The sequence below is a fragment of the Mobula birostris genome, chromosome 4 (assembly GCF_030028105.1).
Source record: "Mobula birostris isolate sMobBir1 chromosome 4, sMobBir1.hap1, whole genome shotgun sequence".
Classification (NCBI taxonomy): Eukaryota; Metazoa; Chordata; class Chondrichthyes; order Myliobatiformes; family Myliobatidae; genus Mobula; species Mobula birostris.
This window is the reverse complement of record NC_092373.1, coordinates 122,163,927-122,187,542: the sequence shown is the minus strand read 5'-3', so window position 1 is coordinate 122,187,542 and position 23,616 is coordinate 122,163,927. Positions and strand designations below refer to the sequence as shown.

The following is a 23,616-nucleotide window of genomic DNA, read 5'->3' as shown; positions in this document are numbered from 1 at the left end:
TAATGATGCCCAAATATCTGACAGACTGTTTGCCATGCCCAAGGATATCTACTTTCAATTTCTCTTGGTGGGCTAGAGTTATATGAAAGTAGTTGGGTTTTATCTATGTTGATCTTGTATCCTGATAATTGGCCATATTGTTCAAAGGATTGCATCAATTTAGGTAAGGAGTATGTTGGTTGCCTTAGACAGATCAAAATGTCATCTGCGTAACAGGCCAATTTATGCTCTGTCCCTTTAATAGTAATTCCCCTGATATCTTCATTTTGTCTGATTTATTGAGCTAATGGTTCCAGATATAATGCGAAGAGTAGTGGTGACCATGCACAACCCTGTCTCCTGCCCCTTTCTAGGGTAAAAATATTAGTTAAGTATCCATTGATTTTAATCCTAGCAGTAGGATTGTCATATAGTGCCTGTAATAGTTTTAATAATTGTGTCATGTAGACCAAATCTATATAAAACTCTGTAAAGAAAATTCCAATTAACCAAATCAAATGCCTTTTCAGCGTCCACGCTTATCACTATTGCTTCAATTTCTCTTTTTTTACACAATCCATAATGTGAAGTGTCCTTCATATATCGTCTTGTGTTTGGCGTTGCTGTATAAAACCTGTCTGATCATTATGTGTCAGTGTGGGTAGAAACTCTTCTAATCGTTTGGCCATGATGGAGGTAAATATTCTATAATCCACATTAAGAACAGATATTGGTCTAAATGACCCACATTCCATTTTATCCTTGCCTTCTTTCAGTATAGCTGACATTATCGCCTCCTTCTAGCTGGGTGGCATTTGCACCTTTCTTAGAGCCCAGTTCAGTGTGGGGAGCAAAACAGGAATTAACTCATTTCTAAATTCCCTATACCACTCTGCTGTATATCCATCTGATCCTGGTGACTTGCTTAATTTAAGTCTACTAATTGCAGATTTTAGTTCAGCTTCAGTTATGTCAGCAGTCATCGTTCTATTTTGTTCTTTGCTTAAAGTGGGCAACTCTAAAGAATTCAGGAAGGTGCCAATCTGGGCTCTGCTTCCCCCTGGAGCTTTGGAATGTAGAGTTTTGTAAAACATTTCAAAAATTTCTTGAATTTCACTTAGCTTATTTTTTTTTATTACTTTTGTTCTTGGATCCCTAATGCTATGCATTGTATTTTCTGCTATTTTTTTTTTCAGTTTCCATGCCAGTATTTTCATAGATTTAGATCCACCTTCATAGTGTCTCTGTTTCAGAAACAGTAATTTTTTTCTAATTTCTTGTGTAGCCAAACTATTAATTTCATTCCTAATTTTTTTTAATTTCCTCTAGTGTATCCTGTGCCAAACTCAATGTGTTTTTCTTCTAGTTCCTTCAGCTTATTTTGTAATTCCTTTAATGTTTTATTCCTTATTTTTTTAAGATATCACTATAATTTTCCCTCTTAAGACAGCCTTCATAGTATCCCAAAGGAGGTGAAACCTCTCCATTATCATTGAATTCTAAGTAAAGACCAATTTATTTTTTTAATTTGTTCCTTAAAATAGGAATCATTGAGTAGACTTGAATTAGTTTCCAAGCAATATTCTTTGATTTTAGGTCCAAATCAACAGATAAATATATAGGTGCATGGTCACTTACATTTATTGTCCCAATTCCACAGGTGTTTATTTTGTCACTTTTCCAAATGTTATGAAATAGTCTATTCTTGTATATACGGAATGGGGGGCAGAATAATGAGTGTAATCCCTTCTGTCGGGGAAAAGATCCCTCCATCTATCAATTAGACTAACATCCTCAAAAAGAGTGTTAACTTTCTTATGTAAGGACCTCATTTCATAAGTTTTTCTACTGGAAGAGTCAAACTTTGATTGTAATTGTAAATTTAAGTCTCCCCCATATGTCAAGAGAACTTCTGTTTCCGTTACCATAACATTAGTAATTTTCTGGAAGAAACTAGTATCACTTCCTGGAAGAAACTAATATCACTTCCTGGGGGTGAGTACATGTTCAATAAAGTAACTGGATTTCCATCTATATTCCCCCTTACCAGAATATATCTGCCCTCCTTATCTCCCATTTTGAATACTTTTTCAAAATTTAGCTTGCTTGAGATGAGAATAGCAACTTTTCTGATTGATGTTGGTGAGCTCTGACTTGATATAATTGAGTTGCTGTTTTATATCTTTTTGGACTTCCCTTATCTCTTCCAGAATCTTTATCATATTTGCCACTTCACCTGAACAAGGCCCCGCGTCAGCCTTGCCACCTCGCACACGTGTAGGAGAGCCGCGTGTGTACTTCTCTTCTATAGGCTCCGCAGTGATGCTTTTTTAATCTCCATTCTTGCCCCCCTTATCAATTCAGGTATTTTCGAAAGATCTTATAATTGATGGATTAATGGGGCAAAATATGCGTTTTTCCCGAGGAGCTGTTGATTTAAGCTGCCATTCTGGACGATGACGTCACCGGAACCCCGGAAGGCAGATTTTAAAAATATGAAGAACTCATAGAACTGAAATGTCAGATTGCCAGGAAATTAATAAGGTATTTCTGGATTTCTACTCTAACCTTCATAAATCTGATTTTCCAAACAATACTACGTTTATGAATAGATTCTTGCAAAAATTGAATATATCCAAGATTTCTATTCAAGATATGAATACATTAGATGCGCCTATTAAATGACAGGAAATAGCAAGGGCTATGTCCTCTTTTCAATCAGGTAAAGCTCCAGGACCAGATGGATTTACAGTAGAATTTTTTTAAGACTTTTACTGAAATACTTACACCTCATTTATGCCAAACTCTTACTGATTCTATATCCTCTGGGACCCTTCCGAAAACTTTTTATGAAGCATCAATTTCATTAATTCCCAAAAAAGAAAAAGATTTATCTGAATGTGCCTGTTACAGACCAATTTCCTTATGAAATGTGGATTCTAAAATTCTTTCTAAGATTTTAGCTAACAGGCTCGAGAATATTTTACCTAAGGTTATTTCTAAGGATCAAACTGGATTTAAGAATAGATATTCATATTTTAATATTCAGAGATTATTGAACATTATTCATTCCTCTCCATCTAAAGAGTCCGAATGTGTTGTTTCCCTTGATGCAGAGAAAGCCTTTGATAAGGTAGAATGGTCTTATTTATTTGAGGTTTTAGAAAGATTTAATTTTTGTCCAGGTTTTATTTCCGGGATTAAGCTAATCTATCAAGCTCCTATGGCAGCAGTTATAACTAACAATCAAAAATCTCCTTATTTTAGGCTATACAGAGGTACCCGGCAGGGTTATCCTCTTAGTCCACTGTTATTTAACCTGGCTTTAGAACCTCTTGCTGTTGCTCTTTGAAACTCCAACAATGTTCAAGTTATTAAGAGAGGAGATAAAGTGCATAAGGTTTCGTTGTATGCAGATGACTTGTTAGTTTATATTTCAGATCCTTCTATGTTATCTGTATTTTCTGAATTTAGTAGTTTTTCTGGATATAAATTAAATTTGCACATAAGTGAGTTATTTCTTATTAATAACTACTTGGATCAATATGATCAAATTCCTTTTAGCATTGCTAAAAATAACTTTACTTATCTTGGTATTGAAATTACCAAAGATTTTAAGGACCTGTATAAATATAACTTTCTTCCATTAATTGAATACACGCAACAAATACTTTCTAAATGGTCTCCTATGATATTATCATTAATTGGTCAGATTAATGCTATTAAAATGATAGTGCTACTTAAGTTCTTATATGTATCTCAAGCAATACCTTCCTTTGTTCCTAAACTGTTTTTTGATAGAATAGACTCCAAAATTTTATCTTATATTTGGAATAATAAAAATCCTAGATTGAGTAAACCTCTATTGCAGAAATTAAAAAAGCATGGTGGTATGGCTTTGCCAAATTTTAGAACGCATTACTGGGCAATTAATATTCGATATATTTTGTTTTGGATTCATTATTCAGACATACATGATTGTCCTTTATGGGTAGATTTGGAGAAAAACTCAGTGAAGGGGTATTCTTTGGCCTCTTTCCTGGGAGCTCCTCTTCCTTTTTTGCTTTCTAAGATTGGTAGTCGAGATCTCAATCCCATTATTAAACATACATTAAGAATTTGGTTTCAGTTTCGTAGATTTTTCAAGTTTAATAACTTTGGTCTTTCTAGTAAAATCCATCTTAATTATTTTTTTAAACTATCAATTTCCGATCAGACCTTTTTAATTTGGAAAGCCAAAGGAATAATAACTTTTTTAGATTTGTTTATGGGGGATTGTTTAATGTCTTTCACTCAGCCAGTGGATAAATATGACTTATCTAATGCACACTTTTTTAGATATTTACAAATTAGGAATTTTTTACGTAATTTACTTCCAAATTTTCCCTCTGCTTATCCACCCAATATGATAGATACTCTTTTTCAGGTTAGACCATTTCTAAAAGGACTGATAGCTATAATTTATAAATGGTTATTGAATTTGTGAAAGGTATCTAACGATAAAATTAAAGGTATGTGGGAATTGGAATTTCAAGAGTCATTTTCAGATAATCAATGGGATAAAATTTTTATTTGGTAAATACTTCATCTATTTGTGCCCATCACTCCTTGATACAGTTCAAGGTAGTACATCTAGCACATATGCCAAAGGATAAATTAGTCCGTATTTTTCCCAATATTAATCCTATCTGTAACAGATGTAATACTGAGGTGGCTACTTTTAACTCATATTTTGGTCTTGTATCAAGATAGATAATTTTTGGAAAGAGGTCTTTAAAACTTTTTCAAAAGTCTTGAATTTGGACCTACAACCAAACTTATTTACAGCAACTTTTGGGATCATTCCAACGGAAGCAGGATATATTCATGTTTCTGCTCAACGGATGATAGCTTTTACAACTTTACTGGCTAGGAGAGCAATTTTGCTCAACTGGAAAGATTCTAATCCACCTACTGTTTTTTATTGGCTTTCCTCCATTATGTCCTAAGTTTAGAGAAAATAAGAAGTCGGCCATTTGATACATCCTTTAAATTTGAAGAAACCTGGTGACGTTCTATTCAATATTTTCATATGGCTTGATTTATTGCTCTTCCAGTTACTTTCTCGAAACATTGGATTTGATCAGAAAATTTCTTTCTTCTTGCTTTTACTCTCAATATGGGCTGCCCAGTCCTTTTTTCTTTTTTTTTACCTTTTGTTTTGTTTATAGAGAATAGTGGGGTTCTTTTTTTATATATAAAAAATTATAAAAGTTTCTTTATCTTTTTTCTTTTTATGAAATGATGAGGAGAATTGATTATCTTATTTTTTATTATATATTATTAGATTAATACTATGTATGATCTTGGTAATGTTTATTTTACCTTTTATATGTACTGTTATTGATATAGATATTTGAGATAATTCTCCTCCCATTTGTACTTTTTTTTATTAATAAAAAGATTGATAAAGAATTATCCCCTTTTATTCGAGCGCCTGATGGTTTAGGGGTAAATAACTGCTCTTGAACCCAGTGGTGTGAGTCCTGAGGCTCTTGTGCCTCCTATCTGATGGCAATAGCGAGAACAGTACAGCACAAGAAAGGCCTCTTTGCTTACAATGTTGTGCAAAACTAGTTAAACTACTAGCTTAACTAATCCCTTCTGCTGACAGAAAATCCATTATCTCCATTCCCTGCACATTAGTATGCCCATCTTAGAGCAGTTAGACACATTCTGGGTTCCAAATCTGTTGCAATTTAGCTTAAATATTTCTCAACTACATAAACCAACCTACCCACAAAGACGTTGATCTCAATCCTGTTGAATCGTCAACAAATCTCTTCTGTACTCAAATTGGTCCCAATACTCCAAGAAACTGAAGTCTTTCCTCCTACATGTTTCTCACCATCCATTAAACTGTCCTGTAATCCTATTTCACCCTCACTGATAAATGGTATTTACTGCAAACCAAAGATTACAATCTTTGAGACCCTACTTTTTTAAACTTGCTCCGCAGCTCTTGACCTGAGGAGTTCCAACTCTGGTGTCCCTTACTGGTATCAAATACTACTTCTGATTCACACTTTGCAAAATACCCAAGGTCCATTTCTTGACAGCAGGAAAGTTTCATGAGGACTCATGCTGATAGTTACAGAAATTCCTTCTATGCCTTATTATGGAATCATCTATACAACTGCATTGCTACATTTTGCTATTCTTCCTGTTGTGGTTCTTTCGTCCATTGTATCATATATATATATTTCACTCCCTCTTGGCATTATCACCCCCACCTGTCTCTCAAGTTATACTTTGGTTTGGATTAGAGCATTTGTCCCACTATCTTTGGATGTTTATAGACACGCACCTCTCAGTAACCTACCAGTTATCTGTTATTCTTCTCTTTCCCTTTTATTTTTCTAAACTCCAGAGAGTAGGGATAGTCAGCTTAATTTCACCTCACTGGGCAATGCCCCTGTCTCAGGAGTCAACTGGCTGAACCTTCTCTGCAGCCCCTTCATCCTTTCTTTATTAGAGAGACCACACTTTTAATGTAATACTCTCAGATGTGATCTCACCAGTGCACGATGTATAATTGCGGCAAGATATCATCAGTCTTGAAAAGACAATCCTCTGATAAAAATCCAATAAAGCTCTTGCATTCCTAAATATTGCAATTTTTTTTCTTAAAATTTAAGAGACACCTGAAAAGCACTTGAATTGCCAATGCATTGTAAGTCACAGTAAATTGCTTTTAATAGGTAGTAAACAGCTGGCATGAACATGGAGTTCAGAGGTCCCTCTAAACACTAGCTTTTTTCAAAATAGGTGCCCTCACATTTTTCCACATATTTCATTTGTTATTACAATTCACCCAGCCCAAATGCATCTTCTGAGGATCCTGTATGTTCTCAAAACCCAAACTGACTTCGTGAATTTGTTACATTTAGAAATATTATTACCCCCATGACTGTGGACGGAGAGCCAAGCATTGATCTCTGCAGCAATATACTACTCAGTCTCACCACCAAAAACGAGCCCATTATTCCTTGTTTCTGTGTCTTTTAAATCATCCTCAATCGCACTTTCCTCACTTTAGTACATTTACTCCAACCCCATATGCTCTAATTTATCTTTAATAACCTCTCACATAGCAAAGAGATTCTAAAGGTCTAAATACTAAAGCAGCATGCACTGATTCCTCAAACAATTTTTCTTTCATAAGCCCAGTGAACCTTCTTAATCCTATTACTATTTTCTAAATGCCGGTTGCCGATTTCTTAAGGTTCCAGCATTTTCCCTGCTACTGATGTCAAGCAAACTGGTCTGCAGTTTTCTACTTCCTCTTATTTTTCAGAAATAGGTTTACGTTTTCTACATTCCAACGTGGAAATCATTGTACAATCCACAGATTTTTGGACAATGACAACCAACACACTGACTGTTGCAGTATCATCATAAACATATGGAAACTTTGGAGCAATTTTGCTGTATCCAGATTCAATGACAATGCCAAGGCCAGCTAGTCTGTTCAGTTTGATACTTACTGTTATTGTGTTCACTTTTTTTAAAAAACGATAACGAAACAACTTTGCTGGCCAGCTAAAAATCAGGGACATTGCTGCAGATCTTGTATAAACCAAGTCAGATCAAGAAACAAATTTCTTTCTGTAATTTCAAAAAAAATTTGGAAAGCCAAGAGAATGCAAAAATGAAAATATTAATGAAAACTAAGGGATTGTTTTGTAATATGAAAGGGATGATGGTAAAAAAGTACTACATGTGGGCATGTGGAAGGCTTGAATAGATCTGTAAATGAATCAGTTTCATTGAGTAGGAAGAATCTCAAGTAAACATCAGGTAAAAGACATATTACATCAGGTATAAGGCTCCAGAAGTTGGATCAGATTTATTTTTCTTATCCAGTACACAGAATTACCATGTTGTGGCCATTACAGAGACATAGCTGGCGCAAGGGTAGGATTGGCTGCTTGAGTGTTTAGATTGTTATGTACCCCGTAACTGGGTTGCCAAACCAGCAGAAATGGACCACTTAGTTGGAGTCTGGATTACTTGAACTAAGAAAGTTTTATTAAAGAAATAAGTAACACAGTACTTTAATCGTAAGGATATGAATGCAACAGATTAGCAATGATAAAACACATGTACACAGAACTAGGGTAATAGAAATCAAACAAGCTCTATCGCAGTCTAGGGGTAAAATGATCAGTCTCAAGTGACACAGATTTCAGTTCAGCTTAGTACAGTTCGCAGTAATCGCTGTTGTGCCGTTGGAGAGAGAGAGGCGGAGATATGCAAATTCTGATTCAAACAGACCTTTATTCTTCGCAGTTAGCTTTTGGGTGAACTCTTTTATGTCTTCTATGGTCACCGTCTGTGACCTCTCCGTTCCGGATACGACCGTTCTTCCGTGGTGAACCCGGCACCCAGGCAAGGGCGGACACACACACCAGGTTCCCGCCAATCGTACCTTTTCACTCTGTGTGTCTATGGTCGGTTCCCGTGACCAGACCTCCAAACTCTCACCAACTTGTGGGGGCACACCGCTTTTCCAGGGTCTCGTTATCTCGTGATCTCGTGGTGTCTGTCGTGCCTTAGCGAACCTGTTCTTTTTATCCCCCTGCTGGGGTATCGCCTGTCCATCAAACTTCAAACAGTTCAGGTTCAAAGCAACTGGTCTGTCAATACTCTGTAACGTTCGTTATATTAGCTCGTGAATGCCTGGGGAAATCCAGCCCAGCACCCGCCCCAACACTCCCCACAGTGTCGGTTGCCGCCCGAATCAATCACAAACCTCAATCATCAGCCAGCACACCCAATAAATTTTAACAAATACACTTTATAGATATTACTAATTCTATGACATTAATATACATTTGATACAGAGAGGAAAGTAATGAAAAAAAAAGGCGCCAACACTTATCAAAGTCCAAGTTCTTCGCGCGCTACGTTGGAGCTCAATTCGACTTCAGACGACCACTCGAATTCCGCCGACTCAGGGCTCAGGACCACCCTGAGTGATCGACCGGAGCCTCTCCACACGTCCACGGTCCTCCTCGTCTCTCCTCCGACGCCCCGCCAAAACTCAGTCCACAGTCATATCATACAGCATGGCATCCAAAAACAAAACGATACATAACCACCCATTGGCTAATAGAACCCTGTTATTTCATTTTAAAGTAAACAAACTGCTAGTGCAAACTCTCTTCAGCGTTAAAGCACAACAAAGCCGCATTCCCCAGATTAACATAACAAAGTCACCATTTTAAATGTAACAAAAGAAAGACCCCGTACAACTCTTAATTGTGTTTCTTTTCCGTTACCTCTCTCTCCTCTCTCATTAACATTTTGAACACTTCTCCATTGTCTCCCTTGTCTCTCTCATCAGTATCAATCTTCTGATAACTTGGTTTTTTGTCACAAGATGTTTCAAAATGGATAGTGGGGGGGGGAGGTAGTAAAAAATGTGAGGGAGAGGCATTGCTAATCAAGGATAGTATCACAGCTGCAGAAAAGGAGGATATTATGGAGAGATCGTCTACTGAGTCAGTGTGGATAGAAGGTGGAACTAGAAAGGAAACAATTACAATACTGGGAGTATTCAGCAGGCCCCTCCCCCATAGCCACTGAGCAACAGATAAGTAGGCAGATTTTGGAAAAGTATAAAAGTAACAAGGTTGCTGATGTAAGTGACTTCAATTTCCCTAATATTGATTGATGACACCTTAGTGCAAAAGGTTCAAAGTTCAAAGCAAATTTATTATTAAGAATATGTAAGTCACTATATACAACACCGTGATTCATTTTCTTACAAGCACACTCAATAAATGCAATAACCATAATAGAATCAATGAAAGACCACACCAACAGGGCAGATAACCGGAGTGCAAATTACATCAAATATGCAAATATGAAAAAGAAAATAAGAAATAATATTACTAATAACTAAGCAATAAATCGAGAACATGAGATGAAGAGTCCTCGAAAGTGAGTCCACAGGTTGTGGGAACATTTCATTGATGGGGCGAGTGAAGTTATCCCCTTTGGTTCAAGAGCCTGATGGTTGAAGGGTAAAAATTGTTCCTCAACCTGGTGGTGGTGTTGAGTTCTGAGGCTCCTGTACCTATTTCCTGATGTCAGTGGTAAGAAAAGAGCATGACCTGGATGGTTAGGATCCCTGATGGTGGATGCTGCTTTCCAGCAACAACACTCCATGTAGATGTGCTCAATGGGGCAGAGTTTATTAGGCATGCCCAGGAAGAATTCTTGACACTGTATTTGAACAGGTTGGCTAGAGGGGAATCTATAGGATCTAGTACTGGGCAAAGAACTTGGTGAGGTGACCGATCTCTTGGTGGACGAACATTTCAGAGATAGTGACTATAACTACCTGACCTTTAGCATAACCACGGACAAGGATAGGAGATGATGTGGAGGGGTACAACTGGCAGAGGGGTAACTACAGTGGTATTTCGGAGGAATTTGTGAGCATAAATTGGGATATTATCAGGAGAATGCACAACAGAAATTTGGAGTTTAAGGATCATTTGCACAGGACCCTGGTTAGGTTTGTCCTATTGAGGCAGATAAAGGAACAATGGTTGACAAGAGAGGTGGAACGTTTCATGAAGAACAAGGAAGCATATTTGAAATTGTGGAAACAAAAAAAATCAGTCAGGTCTCTTAAGAATTATAAAGTTGCCAAGAAGGAGCTGCAGCAGAGGAGAGCTAGAAAGAAAAAAGTGAAGGTCATGTCAAGTAGGGCTAAAGAAACCCCAAGGTATTCTACATGATCGTGAAGAATCTGAGTGACTGTACAACTGCTCAGCAATAAAGGGGAAACCTTAGCCTGGATGTGGAGGAGGTAGGGGAGGTCCTTAATGAATAATTTGCTTCAGTGTTCACCAAGGACAGGGGCCTTGTGAGGACAGTATAGAACAAGTTAATGTGCTGCAGCATGTTGAGATTAATAAAAAAAGTAGTCTTACAGCCTCTTTAAAACAATAGGACAGATAAATTCATGGGGCTAGTTGATATAGAGCTCCAGTTACTATGGGAAACAAGGGAAAAGATTGCTGGGGCATTAACAATTATCTTTGCATCCTCGTTGGCCACAGGAGTGGAACCAAAGGATTGGAGGATAGCAAATGTCATTCCAATGTTCAAGAAAAGTAATAGGGACAATCCTGGGTATTATAAGTCAGTAAGTCTAACATCAGTGGTGGGGAAACTATCAGAGAGGGTTCTTAAAGACAAGATTTGAGCATTTGGAGAATTATACTCTTATTAGGAGTAGCTAGCATGGCTTTGAAGGAAGACCATGTCCATGAGGATACCTGAATTCTTTGAGGAACTGACAAAACAGATTGATGAAGGTAGTGCAGTGAACATGGATTTTAGTAAGGTATTTGACCGAGTTCTCCATGGTAGGCTCATCCAGCAAATCATGATGCATGAGATCCATGGGAACTTGGCAGCATGGATTCAGAATTGGCTTGTCAACAGAAGGCAGAGGGTTGTAGTAGATGGAGCGTACTCTGTCTGGTGGTCTGTGACTAGTGGTGTTCCACCAGGATCTGTTCTGGGATCCCTGCTCTTTGTAATTTTTTATAAATAACTTGGGTGAGGAAGTGGGAGGGTGGGTGAGGAAGCTTGCAGATGATGTGAAGGTTGGAGACGTTGTGGAGAGTATAGAAGATTATTGTAGGTTACAACAGGATATAGACAGGATGCTGAGTCGGACAAGGAAGTGGCAGATGTTGTTTAATCCAGTGAAGTGTGAAGAGACACACTTTGGAAGATCAAACTTGAAGGCAAAATATATGTAGGTTAAAGGTAGAATTCACAGTAGTATGGAGAAATGGAGGGATCTTGGGGTCCAGATCCACTGATCCATCAGATGACAGAAGTGGTGGTGCTATTATCAGTTCCGAGTCAACAATTTCAATTGATGTATATAAGCTAATCTTACGTATATACAGCCACACTCAAGTAGTTACTTGCACATTGTGTTTGTTATAGGATTATTTTTATATTTATATTTATTATTTTTATACTTATTGTGTTTTGGTTCCCAAGATTGCCATAGCCAGGGGTGGTAGTGAGGATAAGCTCCCACTACCTATAAAGTGCTCCAAATGGCATGCATCCCTAACAGCCTCTGACAACCAAGTTCAACTCTTGGCCTTCACGTGTGGCTTAGCTACTAGGCCCGACGGAACTGTTTCTACTGACAAGAGAAGGGGCAAAGGCGGACCACTGGTGCCGTAAAACCAGTTGCTTCAGGCAGGTGGAGTCTGTCAGCCTTGGACAGCAGCCCACCTAAGAGAAGGAAAACTCTGATTTTAAATCTCCGCTACCTTGTGGTCATACTCACCCATAGGAAAGGCTTCAAGAGTAAACCCTGAGGAAGAAATCTGGAGCTGGGATTCCTAAAGCAGTTTGATGTTGTTTATAACTTCACTCTGGCAACCTCTGCGACGACACTGGTACCAAGCTGTATCGGCGCTTGCCCTTCCCTTGGACTACATCAGTGATGTGGGGGGGAGGGGGGAACCTGCTGCATGGGCAACAGCTAGTTCTTCAAATCTTCCTACCCACGCTTGCGCTCTGGAGAGGACACTCCAGCATCACTACTCAGCAATGACACAACACAGGAAGCAGCAGTTGCCAGTGATAAGCCACTGTACTCGACTGATGTGGAGTGAGGCACCTGGGGCTGCTTCTAACAGTGGGAGAGGTCCTAGGACTTCACTGGGCAGTCCCCAGTCAAATAGGTGCTGCCTCGCCACAGTCCACTTGCTTACAGAAGACCTGCAAGATATGAGCAACGCCTGCAAGACTGAGCAGACTGCAGATGGACATCATCGCCCTTCAAGAAACCAGGCCCTCTTCCTCTGAAAGCTTTCGAGAGGAAGATTTCGCCTTCATCTGGCATGGACAGCCACGAGAAGAGCCCAGGGAGCATGATGATGGCTTCACCATCAGAAACAGCCTAGTTGCTGCCATCATACCACCTTCTGAAGGAACTGAAAGACTGCTCATGATTCAGCTTCAAATGTCTGTCGGCCTGGTTAGTATTATCAGTGTTTATATGTCTACATTAAGCTCTACCCAAGAAGCTAAGAACAAGTTCTATGATGAACTCAGCGCAGCCATCAAAGAAGTCCCTTCTCATTCTCGGCGACTTTAACGCAAGAGTTGGCAGCAACCACCACAGCTGGCCCTCCTGTTCAGGGCAGTTCGGAACTGGAAAGATGAATGAAAACGGCCAGCGCTTCCTTGAATTCATGACCTCCGTATCACTAACAGCTACTTTAACACCAAGCCTCAGCACAAAGTGTCATGGAAACATCCGAGGTCCAAGCATCGGCACCAACTTGATCCCATCCTCGCAAGACGCAGCAGTCTTCAGACTGTCAAGGTGACTCACAGTTACTAGAGTGCAAATTGCAACACTGCCCACTCCCTTGCAAGCAGCAAGGTAAAACTTCAGCCAAGAAGACTTCATCGTTCCAAAAGGGAGGGGAGGCCACGCATCGACACCTGCAATACTCGTGACCCTGTAAAGATACCAGAGTTTGTGCAGGCACCGGAGAAGTGCTGCCTGGCTCTCCCGACACCAATGTCAGCAAGAGATGGGAAAACCTGCAGGACACCATCTACAACACTGCCATATCCATCTTCGGACAGTCAAGTCTGCTGACTGGTTTGAGGCCCACTCTGAAGTGCTGTTGCCTTTTACTGAGGAGAAGAGAAAAGCACTAACAGTGTATAAGTCCTTTCCTAGCGAGAAGAACCTGCAAGTACTCCAGTCTACCCGGAACAAAGTTCAACAGGTTGCTGGGCGGTGTGCCAATGACTACTGGCTCCAGCTCTGCTCCAAGATTCAGGAGGCTGCTGACACTTACAGAGCAAGACTGCCCCACTAAAATCATCAACAAGACAAGTCATCAAGGACAGAACACAACAGATAGAACGCTGGGTAGAACATCACTCAGAGCCGTATGTCAGAAGACTGTCCATAGAACCATAGAACATTACAGCACAGAAACAGGCCTTTTGGCCCTTCTTGGCTGTGCAGAACCATTTTTCTGCCTAGTCCCACTGACCTGCACCTAAACCATATCCTTCCATACACCTCTCATCCATGTACCTGTCCAAGTTTTTCTTAAATGTTAAAAGTGAGCCCACATTTACCACTTCATCTGGCAGGTTATTCCACACTCCCACCACTCTCTGTGTGAAGAAGCCCCCCCAATGTTCCCTTTAAACTTTTCCCCTTCACCCTTAACCCATGTCGTCTGGTTTTTTCCTCCCCTAGTCTCAGTGGAAAATGCCTCCTTGCATTCACTCTATCTATACCCATCATAATTTTACATACCTCTATCAGATCTCCCCTCATTCTTCTACGCTCCAGGGAATAAAGTCCTAATCTATTCAACCTTTCTCTATAACTCAGTTTCTCAAGTCCCGGCAACATCCTTGTAAACCTTCTCTGCACTCTTTTGACCTTATTAATATCCTTCCCGAACCTCCGCCCACCATGATCGAACTTGATATAGACCCCACACCGGAGGAACTAAGCAACGCACTGGAAGCACTTTCTTCTGGGAAAGTACCAGGAAAAGATAGCATCCCTCCTGAGGTTCTCAAACGTGCTAAGGGCACCCCCAATCCAGAGCTGCACCAAATCCTCTGCTAGTGTTGGAGAGAAGGCAGCATACCCCAAGGCATGAAGGATGCAAACGTCATCACTCTCTACAAGAACAAGGGCGACAGGAGCCACTGTAACAACTATCCTGGCACCTCTCTTCTCAGTGTTGTGAGGAAGTTTTTTGCTCAAGTCACCCAGAAGAGGCTTCAGCTGCTCGCAGAAAGGGTCTATCCCAAGTCTCAGTGTGGATTCAGAGCAGAGTGGTTCACCATCAACATGACCTTCTCCCTCAGGCAACTACAAGTGCAGAGAACAGCAGAAACCACTCTAACTTGCCTTCATCGATCTTACTAAGGCACTCAACCTTGTGAGTAGAAAGGGCCTCTTTGAGATCCTTGTCAAGATTGGCTGCCCCCTAATCTTACTCAGTATCATCAGATCATTTCATGACAAAGTGAAGAGGACCACAGCGTTCAACGGCTCCACATCAGAGTCCTTTAACATCCTCAGTGGGGTAAAACGGGGTGTGCCCTTGCTCAGACGCTGGTCAGCATCTTCTTTGCAGTCCTGCTCAAGTCTGCTCTTGGAGAGGCCACTGACAGCATTTACCTCGGAAACATCTTCAGATTGTCAAGACTCAGAGCGAGGACCAAAGTACAGGTAAGGCTCCTCAGAGACTTCTTGTTTGCCGATGACACAGCCGCGGCAACTCATGCACAGGAGCAACAAGCTCTCATAACCAGCTTTGCGGAAGCCTGCACAGAGTTCAGCCTGATGTGATGGGGCAACTTGTTGATGACAAGTCATCCATTAACATTGTTGACTGAGCTGGAAGTCGTCCACCAATTCACATACCTGGGCTCCACAATCTCGGATAACAAGTCACTCAAAAGCGAGGTCAACAAGTGCATTGGAAAAGCAGCCACAACCTTCTCAAGGTTAACTAAGAGAGCCTGGGTCAACAACAGACTCACCATGAACATCAAAGTCCAGTTGTACACAGTCTGCGTGCTGAGCACTTTGCTCTACACCAGCAAATTTGTACCCTGTGCACAAAACAAGAGCAGCGACTCAACGATTTCCATATGTGCTGCCTCAAACGCATACTTGGTATCACCTGGGAAATCAAGGTTACCAACAACACAGTGCTCGAGAGTCCAGGCACCACCTTCATGTTCACTTTCCTCAAACAGAAGTGCATGAGCATGGCAGACGGGCACATACCAAAGGACCTTCTCTTTGGGGAGCTGGGGTCCCGAAAGAGGTCAACAGGAAGACCCCAGTTGCACTACAAAGACACCTGCAAGCATGACCTCAAGGCCCTTGGTAATAGCAGCAACACATGGCAGTCACTCGCCTCAGACAGGTGTGCCTGGAAGCAGGAGGTGAAAAGGGTCTCTTGAGGTACAAGACCACACTGGTAGAGCAAGTAGAGGAAAAGAGAGGCCGCTGAAAGCTCCATGCCCAAGCTGCCTAAGACATCAGAGCTGCCTCAGCATTCTGCTATACATAGTGTGGCAAGGACTGTCACTCCTACATTGGACTCCATAGTCACAGCAGACGCTGCTTAACCCAGTCCACCAGAGATGTAAACCCATGATCCCCTGGGATTGATGGCTGCCTATATACTTATTGTGTTTTTATAATGCAGCATCGGATCCAAATTAACAATGATTTTGTTCTCCTTTACATTTGTGTTCTAAAGAATGACAATAAACAATCTTGAACCTTTTAGCTATTTATATTGATGTGGGGCTGGAAACAGGAGGCAACATTTCATACTTTGCAGGAATTATTCAACAGGCTGGGGTCTTTTTCTTGATAAAAGAGGAAGACCTTGTAGTGGTGTTTAAGATGATGAAAGAGCTGAGAGTAGATTTAAGTAAGTTGTTCCTACCTTTGACAGAACCAAAGCCGAAGGACACCTTAAAAATTCAGCACTACTAATAGCACCAATAGCTCTTAGAATGGATTAAGCCAAAGCCCTGTCACATTTAATCAAGATAGTTATATGCAATCCAACAGCTAACAAGAGGAAGCAGCTCAAAGAAGATCCCCAAACACTTAAAGGGATTTATGGAATACTTGATTTAGCTGGGTGAGTATAGCTCCAACATCTCTCAAGAAGAATTACATCATTCATGATAAAGGAAGCTTATTCGACTGTACATGGGATCACTCAAAACATTCAGTTCCACACAAGCTCCCTTAGCACAGACAGCATACCATGGCTGCAACTCCTCCCAAATCCATGACATTTTTCTCCAAATAAGGCAGTAGATACATGAGAGCATCAATTGCAAATCCCTCTTCAAGGAACACACATTTCTTACTTCAAAATATATCAAATATGTGCAGTCTCCGATGCAAACAAAGCATGGGAGAAGAAATTGACCTCTTACATGTTTTTTGTAATGTTGCTGAATCTCTAATTGTGTAATAATGAATGTTTCTGTTCAAAATATTTTCACCAGTTCTTATCAAAACTTCAGAATACAAATCATTCTCTTCAGCAAAAGTTGATATAATTTGACATCAAACTATACATAGAACACAGAGTTACAGTGTTATAAACACAGAAACATGCGTTTTGGCCCAAATCAACCAAGTTGCCTACATGGGCTAGATCCATCTGTCTGCCTTGGCCAATATCCCTCCAAATCCTTCCTACCAATGTGGCTGTCCAGATATCTTTTAAACATTGTATTGTATCTGTCTCTCTTCATCTCATGTTCTCAATATTTATTGCTTATTTATTTATTATTGGTACCACTACATTTTATTCTTTCGTATTTGCACAGTTTGTCGTCTTTTGCACATTGGTTGTTTATCCACCCTGTTGAGTGCAGTCTTTCAGTGATTCTATCATGGTTCTTGGATTTACTGAGTATGCCTGCAAGAAAACAAATCTCAGGTTTGTATAAGGTGAAATACATGTACTTTGACAATAAATTTACTTTGAAGTTTGCCGCCTCCTCTGGTAACTCATCCTACATTCCCATCATGCATTACGTGAAAAACTTGCCTCTCATGCCCTTTTAAATCTACCCCTTCCCACCTTAAACCCTAGTTTTAGACTCCCTTACCCTGAAATATAAAACTAAATGAAGTCAGATATTGTAAACTGTCTAGTTCAGTTCAAATTGCAAATAGCAGCATGCCTTTAATAAAACTAGTCAAACCCACAACTAATAAACTGATCAAAGCACATCTCATCACCAACAATGGACAAATAATGACATTTAAGTCGCACTGTCCATTATTAAGAATGGTGAAATGGCATCAGTAATGACCAAGAGGCTGACTCCCAAATAACAGCTGCCAGACGAAGCCTGCAGTAGATGGCCAGCAAACTACATTGAAGATAAATCTTTTCTTCACAAATCACTGTCCTGTGTGCTAAAGGAAACCTTGGATGAGGAAGATCATTCACTTGACAAAAAGAAAACATTTTAGGAATGCAGGTATACCTGGGAAGCTCAGCATTGATTTCTGACAATAACTGATCTAGAGAAAGTGATCATGACCCATTTTCTTGAGGTTGTGTTTTATTTCTGATGAAGACGTTTGCAAAATGCTGTTCAGTGGGAAGATTCAAGATTTGGACTTTATCACAATGAATGAACAATAGCACATTTCCAAACAAAATTAATGTGGCTTGACAGCATATTGATGGTTAATACTGTTCTACTCAGCCAGCTTCCCTTGACTTCCCTGATTATGGAGGTCAAGAGCTTTGGAAATATTATATCAACAGTCCAGATAGGTAAGTGACCTACATTTTGTAGATGCAGCACATTTAAGACATGGTGTGCCAGTGGTGAAGAAAGTGAATGCTTAAGGTGCCAACTAAACAGCTGCTTTGTCAAGCTGATGCTCAGAAATGCACATATCTGAGTAAGGAAAGAATAGTCCTACACATCGCCAATTTGTATCCTGTAAGACTTTGTGACATGCTCCTGATGGCACTCAGTGTACCCCTGACCTGCATTTTCAGTCACGGATTTCTGTCCCTGTCCATTTAATTTTCTGGTCAGTGGCAATAAACAAGGTTTTGACAACAGTGACTCAGGAACAGAATGCCAAGGAGACCCAATAGTCTCCTTTTGGTGGAGATAATGATTGCTTAACATTTGTGCAGCACATATATCACTTATGAGGGCAAATACTGAACAAGACTTTCTCTAAGTTGCATCTTCTCAACATTGAAGTTGAACATGCTGAGATCAGTAAGCATGCTTACTTCTGAAGAAGCAAATTAAGACCGTTGAGAAGGACAGAGGCATAAGGAATTTCCCTAGCAAAATCCTGACACTGGGAAAAAAAGAGTGAATTTGAACAACAATCACAAACAAGAGAAAATCTGCAGATGCTGGAAATCCAAGCAACACACACAAAATGTTGAAGGAACTCAGCAGGCCAGGCAGCATCCATGGAGATCTATTCCTCATCTTTTTTTTCTCCAGTCCTGCTGAAGGGTCTCGGCCTGAAACGTCGACCATACTTTTTTTTTCCCACAGATGCAGCCTGTCCTGCAGAGTTCTTCCAGCATTTTGTTTGTGTTGCTTGAACAACAATCATATGACTTCAATTATTCAATCATTGAAGTATTTTTTCCTCCCCTTCCACTCCCCTCCCCATTAATTCCATGAGGTTTTTGGTTAGTAATTTGTGAATTCTGTAAGGGTGATTTTACCTGAACATGTTTCAGCTGAAACATGTGGGATGCCCTTATCAAGAGAAGTCACTACCACTTCATCTTTACACTACAACTCTCTCTGGTCATAGAATTGTTATGGAAAAAAGGTAGCTTTTCAGTCCTATAGGCATATGCCAGTTCGATTCAATTCCCTTTTAAAGGAGACTATTGATCATTTCCACTGGCAGTGGATCCTAAAGGCAGCAAGTTCCAGTATTTTGTATATAATCCCACACTGCTGAACAGATGCCAGCATTTAACAGCTTGGATGATGACACAGCTTCATTCGGACTGTATGTTTGTCATTTCTGCCAATGTATCATAGTTAGATGCATTTGTGAGGACAAAGTGCAGGCAGTCTCCAGGTTATGAAGGGATTCCGTTTTTACCAACATCCAGAAGCAAATTTTATCCTTTGAGTCAGAAAATACACATTATTGTAACAAATGGTGTAGATGACAGTCAGTTAAGTAGAACATAATTATTGCCTTTCTCTGCCAAGTTACAATGTGCAAAATTAGGGTGTCCCACACTTAATGGCTGGTTTTGATGGGCCTGAATCATAAGAGGCTGTTACATTGTTTAATAGAGTATTGTTGCACAAGCAATTGCTTGTCAATTAAAAAAAGAACCCCCTAAAGTAGCCTCCTATGGTGAAACTGGCAGTCTGTGTTCTGAAGAGATACTGGGGCTTGATTACTGTAGTGAGACCACGAATCAATTTTGTTCACCATATACATTTACATGCATTAGGAATTTGCTGTAGTGTGTTAGCTACAAGCAACAAAAGACATTTAACCAATTATAAGAATAATGAATTACATACAGAAATAAAGTTAGAGGATGAAATACAGATATGGAATAAACATGTATAAATAACTAAATACCAACATGTATTACAATATAAACAACTTTATAATCAGAATCAGATTTAATGTCACCGCATATGTCATGAAATTTTCTGGCAGAGGTACATTGCAATAAATATAGAAAAACTATATGTATATATACACACACACACACACACACACACACACACACATAATAGTTAAATTAAGGTAAGTAGTGCAAAAATTGAATTTTTTTTTAAAGCACTGAGGTAGTGTTCATGGGTTCAATATCCATTTAGAAATCAGACGGCAGAGGGAAAGAAGCTGGCCCTGAATTGCTGAGTGTGCCTCTTCAGGCTTCCGTACCTCCTTCCTCATGGTAACAATGAGAAGAGGGCATAGATTTGTGGTGGGGGACCTTAATGGAAGCCACTTTTCTGAGGCACCACTCCTTGAAGATGTCTTGGATACTACAAAGGCTAGTATCCACGAAGGAGCTAATTTTACAATTCTCCGCAGCTTACTACGATCTTGTGCAGTACCAGATGGTAATGCAGCCAGTCATAATCCTCTCCACAGTACATCTGTAGAAGCTTGAGTGTTTTAGATGACAAATCAAATCTCTTCAAACTCCTAATGAAATATAGTCACTGTCTTGCTTTCATTATAACTGCATCACTATGTTGGGACCAGGTGAGATCCTCAGAGATCTTGACTCCCAGGAACTTGAAATTGCTCACTCTGTCCATTTTTGATCCCTCCATGAGGACTGGTTTGTGTTCCCTCATCTTACTCTTTTCTGAAGCCCATAATCAGCTCTTTTGGTCTTATTGACATTGAGTGCAAGTTTGCTATGGTGACACCGCTCAACTAGCTGGTATATCTCGCTCGTCACCATCTGAGATTCTGCCAACAATGGTTGTATTATCAGCAAATTTACAGATGGCATTTGAACTATGCCAGGCCACACAGTCATAGTATAGAGAGAGCAAAGCAATGGGCAAGCACACATTTCTGAGGTGCAACAATGTTGACTGTCAGCAAGGTGAAGATATTACCAATCCACACAAGTTATAGTCTTCTAGTTAGGAAGTCAAGGACCCAGTTGCAGAAGGTGGTACAGAGGCCCAAGCTCTGTAGCTTTTCGATCAGGACTGTAGGAATGATGGTGTTAAACACTGAGCTATGATCAATGAACAGCATCCTGACAAAGATATTTGTATTGTCCAGGTGACCCAAGGCCACGTGGAGAGCCATTAAGATCACGTCCACTGTGGACATTGTGGCGATAGACAAAATGCAGTGAGTCCAGGTCCTTGCTGAGGCAGGAGTTGATTCTAGCTATGACCAACCCTCTCAAAGCATTTCATCACCGTAGATATGAGTACTACTGGCCAATAGTCATCAAGGCAGCTCACGGTCCTCTTCCTGGGCACTGGTATATTTGTTGCCCTTTTGAAACAGGTGAGTACTTCTGACGGTAGCAGTGAGAGATTGAAAATGTTTTTGAATACCCCTGCCAGTTGCTTGGCACAAGTTTTCAGAGCCATACCAGATCCTCACATCTGTAGTTTTATTCACCCTTTCAAAGCAAGCATAAAGAGCGTTGAGCTCATCTGGTAGTGAAGCATCACTGCCATTCATGACGTTGAATTTCACTTTGTATGAAGTAATGGCCTGCAAGCCCTGCCAGGGTTGGCATGCATTTGATTCCACCGCCAACCTCACTCAGAATTGTTTCTTTGCTCTTGAAATGGCCCTCTGTAAGTCATACCTGGTTTTCTTGTACAGACCTGGGCTGCCAGACTTAAATGCCACAGATCTAGCCTTCAGCAGACTACAAAACTCCTGGTTCATCCACGGTTTGGGAATGTACAGTAAGTTTTCATAGACATAGTCATTCTCACAGATTTTAATTAAGTCATGTACAACTGTGGCATACTCACTCAGACTCAAAAGATGAATCGCTGAATATAGTCCAGTCCACCAATTCAAAGCAGTCCTGTAAGCGCACATGCACCTATCTTATCCATACCTTCTTGGCCCTCTCTACTGGTGCTGCAGACTTCAGTCTCTCTCCATACTCAGGAATTAGGAGCACAGCCATGTGATCAGACTTTCCAAAGTGTGGGCATGGGATAGCACAGTATGCACTCTTGAACTTAGTGTAACAGTGTTGTTTCCTCAGGTACTACAAGTGATTTGTTGATAATAATTATTTAGTGACTTTTTTAAATCTGGTTTGGTTAAAATCCCCCAAAATAATGAGGAAGGCATCCGGATGTGCTGTCTCATGCTTGTTGATATTACATCATTCAGTTCGTCTAAATTGGCCTGTGGTGGGATGTACACTGCCACTAAACTAAACTGATCACTGAAATCTCCTGTGGCAGGTAAAGAAGCAGGTAACAAGGCGTTCCTGAACTGATGAACAGGAGTGGGACAGCACCACCATATTTTTACACCATGAGGAATTGATCATGAAGCAAACCCACCTCTCCCCCTATCTTTAGCTTTTAAAGACTCAGCAGTCCTATCTTGGCGGTGTATCGTGAACCAATCAATCTGAAACGCTGCATCTGATATGGAAGGGAAGCAGAGGACACACACTGTCCTAATGTCCCTAGCACTGAGATCTTCAGTTTTATTGACCAGAGACTCTACATTTCCAGCAAGGTGGTCAGTATTGTGAGTCGAAAACCTCATTTTAAAAAAAAACGCAACATTAACCCACCACGACAACCTAATTTCCATCGTCATTTTAAGAGGACAGTTCACCGGCTACAGTCCAATCTATTTCCTTCAGTTTTAAGCAGCTTTGATTGTTTAATCATATTAAAACATCATTGCTGACTATACACACCTCAGAAGAAGTTGAGGTTCTCTGCTGTAGCTGGCTGGAATGGGAATACTTGATCGTTTCCGTCAAGCTGCGCCACTTCCGAGTTGCTTTAATTGGCGTCCCAGAAGTTAAAACAAAAAGTGTTTACAGTGCAGTGTAGTGATAGGAATAATCAATTTGGTGAGGGGGGAGAGACCAACTAGAATGGTTGATCAGTACACAACTGCTTTAAGGAAGAAACTTACAAGATGGCATGAAGCTTTTGTTTTAATAGCCCTATAGCACTTTCCAGAATGCAGCTTTCAGAAGAATCAGTTTGCAGCATGGGTAATATCTGCAACGATTTTTCCTGCCCTCTTCTTTGTCCTGGACACATACAAATCCTGCAGTGATGGTGGACAGTAGCCAATGACCTGACAGTCCATTGTACTTTTTATATTGTGAGATGATGCTGCACCAAACCAGGCAGTAATGACTGATATGAGGATGCTCAGTATGGTGGCAATGTAGAATTGCACCAGTCTGTGCTGAGTGTCCTAATGTTCAAATGGTTTAATGTTAATGCCACAGAGGACTCCCAGGGCCATCCATCCCACATGTATTTCAAATA

At 40.3% G+C, this 23,616-nt stretch overlaps 1 protein-coding gene across 5 annotated transcripts in view; it reads right to left on the bottom strand.

Annotated features, from left to right (window-relative positions):
* The window catches only part of rapgef2b (Rap guanine nucleotide exchange factor 2b), a 388,703-nt gene that overhangs the window by 319,152 nt on the left and 45,935 nt on the right, over nt 1-23,616 (bottom strand). The gene's annotated exons all lie outside the window — the stretch shown is intronic.